Genomic DNA, 8,044 nt, shown 5'->3' on the forward strand with positions numbered 1-8,044 from the left:
AATGAATAAAAATCTTTTAAAAAATTGACACATGTAGAAAAATAATAAATACAAAGAGGCAATTCACAGAAGAGAAAATCAAAATGGCCCAAAGCCTAAGAAATGTTTCCCGTGGCACCTGGCTGGCTCAGTCAGCAGAGTGCGCGACTCTTGATCTGAAGGTGGTAAATTCAAGCCCCATGTTGGGTGTAGAACCCACTTAAAAGAAAAAAGAGGGAAAAAAAAAATGCTCTTCTCCCTAGCAGTCAAGGACATGCAGATAAAAATAACCATTTTAGACCCATGACATTGGTAAAAATTAAAACAGCGGACTCACATAATCCTGGAGGTTATATGAACAGTGGTGGGAGTGTGTCTTGGTTTTCCTTGGAGAGCAATTAGGTATAATCTCAAAAAATTCAAATGTGCATACCCCAGGATCCATAAACGCTACTTTTAGGTATATGCACTGGAGAAACTCTAGTGTATCCACATGTACCCAAAGAAACATGTAAAAAATATTTATTGTAGCATTATTTACAATAGTCAAAAATTTAGAATAACTTAAATGTCCATCAATAGAGAATAGGTAAATTGTGGCAAATATTTATAATGAAATACTGATCAGTATTTCTTTGTATTTCATTTATTTGACACAGAGAGAGAGAGAGAGAGAGCACAAGCATGGGGAGTGGCAGGCAGAGGGAGAGGGAGAAGCAGGCTCTCTGCTGAGCAGGGAGCCCTATTCCGGTCTCGATGCCAGGATGCTGGGATCATGACCTGAGCCAAACACAGGCATTTAACCCACTGAACCATCCAGGTGCCCCTTGACCAGTATTTAAAATAAATGATCTAAAATTCACCTATCAAAATAGATAAGCATCTCAAAGTCACATGCAGAGTTAAAAAGAGTTCTGATCCCAATTCTAGTGTGTGTGCGGATTTCTCCCAACATCACCAAGCAACGCTCTGACTGCGGCTGAGTGTCCTACAACTCAACTTGATTCTGACGTATCTACCTGGAGATAGTATCAGATCCCACAGGCTTAAGAGCTCAGTCCGACAAAACTGCTCACTCCCCCTAATTCAGAAGTCACCAGGCTACCGATTTGAGGTTCCCACAACCCCTCTTTGGGTTCCATTAATTTGCTAGAGTGGCTCCCAAAACTTGGAGAAACATTTTATTTACTGGATCCCTGGTTTCTTATAAAAGCATCTAACTCAGGATCCGCAGAATGGAAGAGATGCCTGAGGCAAGTTATGGGGGAGGGGAGTAGAGCTTCATACGCTCTGGGAGCCAACTACTCTCCCTACATCTCTGCATGTTTACCAACCCAGAAGCTCTCTGAACCCCATCCTTTTGGGATTTTATGGAGGCTTCACAACCTAGGCATGGCTGATTAAGTCATTGGCCGTTGGTAATTAATTCAATCTCTAACCCTTCTGACCCCGCCCCCTGGAAATTAAGGGATGCTTCATGTATGGTTCCCCTGAAGACCAGCTCCCATTCTTGGGTACTTTCCAAAAGTCACTTCATTAACATAAAGCCAGTTGTGGCAAAGAGGGGCTTTGCTACGAATAACAAGATGTCACTTCAAGATACCACTTCCTTTTTCTTCTTTTTAACCTCCACTCCTACTGTGGAGCCCAACATGGGGCTTGAACTCATGACCCTGAGATCAAGACCTGAGCAGAGATGAAGAGTTGGACACTTAATTGACCAAGCCACCTAAGTGCCCCAAGATCCCACTGCATTTTGACCCCCGATGGGTAACACACCTGTACCTGGTCAATGTCAACCCGCCCCCTCTGGAGGAAGGCACTTACACTTGGGCTTCAAAGCTTCCTACCGATGAAGTCTCAAGTAAGATGAAGTAGCAATAAAAAAAATAATAATAATCATTGGACGCCACCTGGGTGGCTCAGTGGGTTAAGCAGAATGAGGTCAGGGTCCTGGGATTGAGTCCCACATGGGGGGGGGGGGTCTCTGCTCAGCAGGGAGCCTGCTTCCCCACCCCTCTGCCTACTTGTGATATCTGTCTGTCAAATAAATAAATAAAATCTTAAAAAAAAAAAAAGCACAACAAAATAAGTGATCATAAGCAAGAGGTGTGCACAATTAGCTCTGGAATCAGATGTCAAAGACTGCTGATACTGGAATTATTTGACACATCATAAGATAATATAGCTAAAGAAAGAAAAGAAGATATTGAAAGTATGACAAAACAAGGGAATATAAAAGGAACCAGGCAGTTTGGGGAAGTGGGTGAGGGGCTTGGGAGGGAGAAACCACAGACAGAGACTCTAGAAATACAAAATATAAAAATTAGGGGAAAAAAGAAGTAGATAAATAAAATAGCAAATTAGATACAGCAAGAGATAAAATTACTGGATGGGCCTAAGACAGATCCAGAGATATGACTAGAATGCAGAATGGAAACACAGAGATGAAAAATTTGAAGAAAAAAATCAAACATAAAAAAAGACACTAAGGGGGCGCCTGGGTGGCTCAGTGGGTTAAGCCTCTGCCTTCGGCTCAGATTATGATCTCGGGGTCCTGGGATCAAGTCCCACATCTGCTCAGCGGGGAACCTGCTTCCCCCACTCTCTCTGCCTGCCTCTCTGCCTACTTGTGATCTCTGTCTCTCCGTCAAATAAATAAATAAAATCTTAAAAAAAAAAAAAAAAAAAAAAAAAAAAAGGAAAGAAACCAGGAGACAGAGCAAAAAGCCCTCTGCCTGACAGAACCTGGAAAAGGGAAATGTGAGGGGAATCCCCTTGTTTTTTTTCTCTTCCTTTTCTCTCACTGCTTTCCCTGAGAGCAGAAGCAGTCACAGGAAGTGTATGACTAGTCGTTCAAGAGGAAACTAAAACCTTGGCCTTCTGTTTTTAAGAGGAGGAAGTTTGAAAAAGCTGCTGGGTAGAAGCCCCAAGCCCATGTCCAAGACAATGGCATGGGAACCACGGCCCACAGAAGGGGCCTTGGGACTTGCCTTTGTTGAGACCACCAAGGAGCCAAGCACTGATGCAATCACAGGAGGGTTTCTTTGACAAGCTTAAGCTTGGGCCCAAGTACATGCGACACAGTGGAGTAGGGACTTGGACCCGGAGCCAGATTACAGTCAGAGTTTTTAAAGAGAGTAGGGGTGGACTCCACAGTGGCTGAGGACAAAAGGGATTATGGATGATGTAAATCTCTAAGGAATTTTGGAAGTGAGGTCTCCAGGACCTTGAGGGGCTAGCTATTGTCTGGGGAAATGGTTATTCATTACCAATAATAAAAATCTTCCTGTGAGACCCTTTAGATGTATATCAGTGGGTCATATGCTTGGCAATGATCGCTGACACTATCTTGGAGGTTTAGAGATAAAGTTTCACACTTCTATCACATGTCCTTGTTAGTGAGATTTGGGTTTCGAAGAAATGTAACTTTATTTGCTTTTCTTTCTACCTCAGCCTCCTTCAGTTTTATGGAGGGGAGGGTGACGTTAGGGCTTGAGGAACTGAGTTATTTGCCTCTGGAAATTGTGCTATTGATAAGATAGCTTCTTTGTTGTAAATCTCTAGGACATTTGTAAATCAAGGGAGACTCCTGTCTTGCAGGATTGTGATCTCTGCAAGTTAACTATTTGTTTTTCTTTTAGGGCAGCCAGGGTTAGCTGAGGAAAGTCACACATACTACTGAGGGGAGGGGAGTGGGTGGAGAGGGGGTGCAAGGTGCCAGCCTCTGCTTTGCCAAGATGGCTGTACTTATGTCAGGGCTGGACTCGAGGTGCGTACAGTCTTATTTTTCTTGGCTTCCACACCCTTGTCTACCAAAACAGAGAAATCAACATTCTCCATAGAATTTTAATAGGACCCAACACTGCACAGAATAATAGTACTTATAATACTTAATACTTAAAATTACAATTATAATGATAATATTTAATATTATAATACTAATAATACTTTAAAAGTTCAGGATATAATCCAAAATTAGTGGACATACAGGGAAACAGGAAAATCTCGATAGTCCATATATGAAAGACCCTCAGCCAAGATGGTGGGATTATTAGACAAAGACTTTCATGTAGTTAGCTATTTTATCAGCATGCCCCATGAAATAAGGCAAACAGTCTTGAAATGAATGGAAAGACAGACATTCTCAGCAGAAAATAAAAGCCATGAAAAAAGTCGAAGGGAAATTTTAAAGCTGATGAATATAATAAACTGAAACAAAAAGTTAATTGGAAGTCTGCCAATAACAGAATAGAGGTGAGAGAGGAAAGGATCAGGAAACTTAAAAACAGATCAAAAGGTCGCCTGGGTGGCTCAGTAGGTTAAGCCGATGCCTTCAGTTCAGGTCATGATCCCAGGGTCCTGGGAGAAAGTCCCGCATCAGGCTCCTTGCTTGGCCGGGAGCCTGCTTCTCTCTCTGCCCTCTGCCTGCTTGTGTTCTCTCTCTCACTCTCTCTGACAAATAAATAAATAATCTAAAAGCAAAAAACAAAAAAAAACAGATCAAAAGAAATAATCCAACCAGAACAGCCAGGGAAAACAACATTGAAAGAAAAAAAAAATGAAGAGAGTCTTAGAATCCCGTGGGACTCTAAAAAAGATTGAATATATATGTCATTGGAATTCTCGAGGAAGACGAGAGAGATCAATGCAGAAAGGAACCTCTGAACAAACAATGGCTGAAAACTTCTCAAATGCAGTGAAAAACATAAATTTAAAGATTTAAGAATGGGGCATCTGGGTGACTCAGTGGGTTAAGTCTGTGCCTTCGGCTCAGGTCATGATCCCAGGGTCCTGGGATCGAGCCCCGCATCGGGCTCTCTGCTCAGTGGGGAGCCTGCTTCCTCCTCTCTCTGCTTCCTTCTCTGCCTACTTGTGATCTCTATCAAATAAATAAAATATTAAAAAAAAAAAGATTTAAGAAGACCCATGTATGTCTGACAGGATCAACTCAAAGACAACTGTGTCCAGACACATCATAACCGAACTATTGAAAACCAAAAATAAAGAAATAAACCTTTCAGAGAAAGAAATTTGAAATCTCTTTCAAAGAAATAAACCTTTCAGCAGCTAGAGAATAACAAAGCATTGTATTCAGGAGAATGATCATTCAAACAATTGCAGATTCCTCATCAGAAATCACGGAGGCCAGAAGATACCAGAACTGTGTTTCAAGTGTTCAGAGAAAGAACCATCAACCCAGAATTCTCTATTTAGTAGAAACATCCGCTAGAAGCGAAGGCCAAAGAAAGATATTCTCTGATGAAGGAAAACTTCTGTCCAGCACATCTGCGGTGAAAGAAATCCCCAAGGAAGTTTTCTAGGGAAGAGAAATGGCACCACAGGGAAGCTTGGAACTTCTGGAAAACCGAATGAGCGACAGAAATGGTGATTTTCCAAGAGAACGGGAGGGATTATGTTTCTCCTCTTACATGCTTTAAAATAAACATGACTATCAAAAGCAAAAATTATAACAGTATCTAGTGGCAGGATTTTCCATAATTGTAAAAAGGGACCTCTGTGGTTATAAGCTTTCTTCATTTCATGTGAATGCTTAAAAATATTAATTTTAGGGGCGCCTGGGTGGCTCAGTGGTTTAAGCCTCTGCCTTCAGCTCAAGTCATGATCTCAGGGTCCTGGGATCGAGCCCCACATCGGGCTCTCTGCTCAGCAGGGAGCCTGCTTCCCTCTCTCTCTCTGCCTGCCTCTCTGCCTACTTGTGATCTCTCTCTATCAAATAAATAAATAAATAAATAAATATTTTAAAAAATATATTAATTTTAACTAGACTGTGAAAAGTTAAGTATATAGTTGTAATCCCTATAGTAATTACCAAAAAGTACACAAGTTCTCTTCAAGAAATGTTGTCAGGGGCACCTGGGTGGCTCATTCATTAAGCGGCTGCCTTCGGCTCAGGTCATGACCCCACGGGTCTTGGGATTGAGCCCCACATCAGGCTCCATGCTCATGTTTGGAGGGAAGCCTGCTTCTCCCTCTGCCACTCCCCCTGCTTGTGTTCCCTCTCTCGCTGTGTCTCTCTGTCCAATAAATAAACAAAATCTTTAAAAAAAGAAAGAGGGGCACCTGGGTGGCTCAGTGGGTTGAGCCGCTGTCTTCGGCTCGGGTCATGATCTCAGGGTCCTGGGATCGAGTCCCGCGTTGGGCTCTCTGCTCAGCGGGGAGCCTGCTTCCCTCCCTCTCTCCTGCCTCTCTGCCTACTTGTGATCTCTCTCTGTCAAATAAATAAAATCTTAAAAAAATAAAAATAAAAATAAAAAAAGAAAGAAAGAAAGAAAGAAATTGCTGGGACAATTGGATATCTACATGCAACAGAAAGTTTTTATCTGGAGGAATGACAGCGTTTTACACATAGATCGTGGTGATGATTATACAACGTTGTGTGGGTAAGTAATGCCATTGCATTCCACTCTAAAAAGTGTTTTATATTTTGGATATGTTGCCATTATTTTTAGAAATAATGTCATACACCAAGAACCATTGGACTGTACACTTTGTTTTGTTTGGTTTGGTTTGTTTAAGGAGGCTCTATGCCCAGTGTGGAGCCCAGGGTTGAACTCACAACCCTGATACCAAGACCTGAGCTGAGATCAAAAGTTGGATGCTTGACCGACTGAGGACGGAGCCACCCGCGACCAGGCACCCCAAATTGTATGCTTTAAATGAGTGAATTGTATGGTGTGTGAATCATGGCTTCTAGAACTTTCCTTTTTTTTTTTTTTTAAGATTTTTTCTTTATTATCTGACAGAGATCACAAGTAGGCAGAGAGGCAGGCAGAGAGAGAGGAGGAAGCAGGCTCCCCGCTGAGCAGAGAGCCCGATGTGGGGCTTGATCCCAGGACCCTGAGATCATGACCTGAGCCGAAGGCAGAGGCCCAACCCACTGAGCCACCCAGGTGCCCCTAGAACTTTCCTTTTTTTAATGGGACAAAAAGTCTTAGTTATATGTCCTTGGAAAGGAAGGCACACACTCTTAAGTAACTCTTGGAATAAAAAATAAATAAATAAATTAAAAGGGAAGTAACAGATGACTAGGCAACAAGAAGGAAAACACTGTCACCAATATTGACACCAACACCTTCGGACACAAGAAAAGTTGTATGCAGAGAAGTGTCCATTCTTAAAGGCATTTGGTATTAAAGAAGAAAAATGAAAAAAAAAATGGAACAAAGAATGAAAAATAAAATTTGAGGATTGAGATTGTTGTATGTTCCTTAAAACTTAGATCCTTTCCCTACGGGACACACAAAAAGTGGGCCTCTATGCATGTTTCATGTGTTTTTAATGGTTAATTCCTTTTTTAAAAAAAATACTTTATTTATTTGAAAGAGAGAGAGATCATGAGCAGGGGGAGGGGCAGAGGGAGAAGCAGACTCCCCACTGAGCAGGGAGCCTGACTCAGGGCTTGATCCCAGGACCCTGAGATCATGATCTGAACCAAAGGCAGACACTTAACCCACTGAGCTACTCAGGTGCCCCTTAATGGTTAATTCTTTTTTTTTTTTTTTTTTTAAGATTTCATTTATTTATTTGGCAGACAGAGATCACAAGTAGGCAGAGAGGCAGGCAGGGGGTGGGGGGGGGAAGCAGGCTCCCCACCAAGCAGAGAGCCCGATGCAGGGCTCGATCCCAGGACCCCAAGATCATGACCCAAGCCGAAGGCAGTGGCTGAACCCACTGAACCACCCAGGCGCCCCTTAATGGTTAATTCTTAACAGAACACTAAAGAGTTGAAAAAAAATTGAAACATTAAAAAGTAGGTCATTCAAACTCTGAAAACTATTTTAAGTTTAAATATTTCATTCATACCCCAAACAGAATTAGTTATAATTTTACCTTCCTCAGTTTAGTGGAAGCAAACTCACCGATAATAACTTCCAAACTCTACTGGGTTTCTTGGGAATCCTGTTCAGGCTCTGATCTGAGGCGAAAGCCTCACCTGCCTTACCCTGATCCCGGTCCCACACCTAAACACATTTCCTAGCCTCTTTCCCAGACATGTGGGGATCAGACAACCAATCTCTGGCCTGAGCAACGTGGGAAAAAG

This window comes from Mustela lutreola, chromosome 17, assembly GCF_030435805.1.
Source record: "Mustela lutreola isolate mMusLut2 chromosome 17, mMusLut2.pri, whole genome shotgun sequence".
NCBI lineage: Eukaryota > Metazoa > Chordata > Mammalia > Carnivora > Mustelidae > Mustela > Mustela lutreola.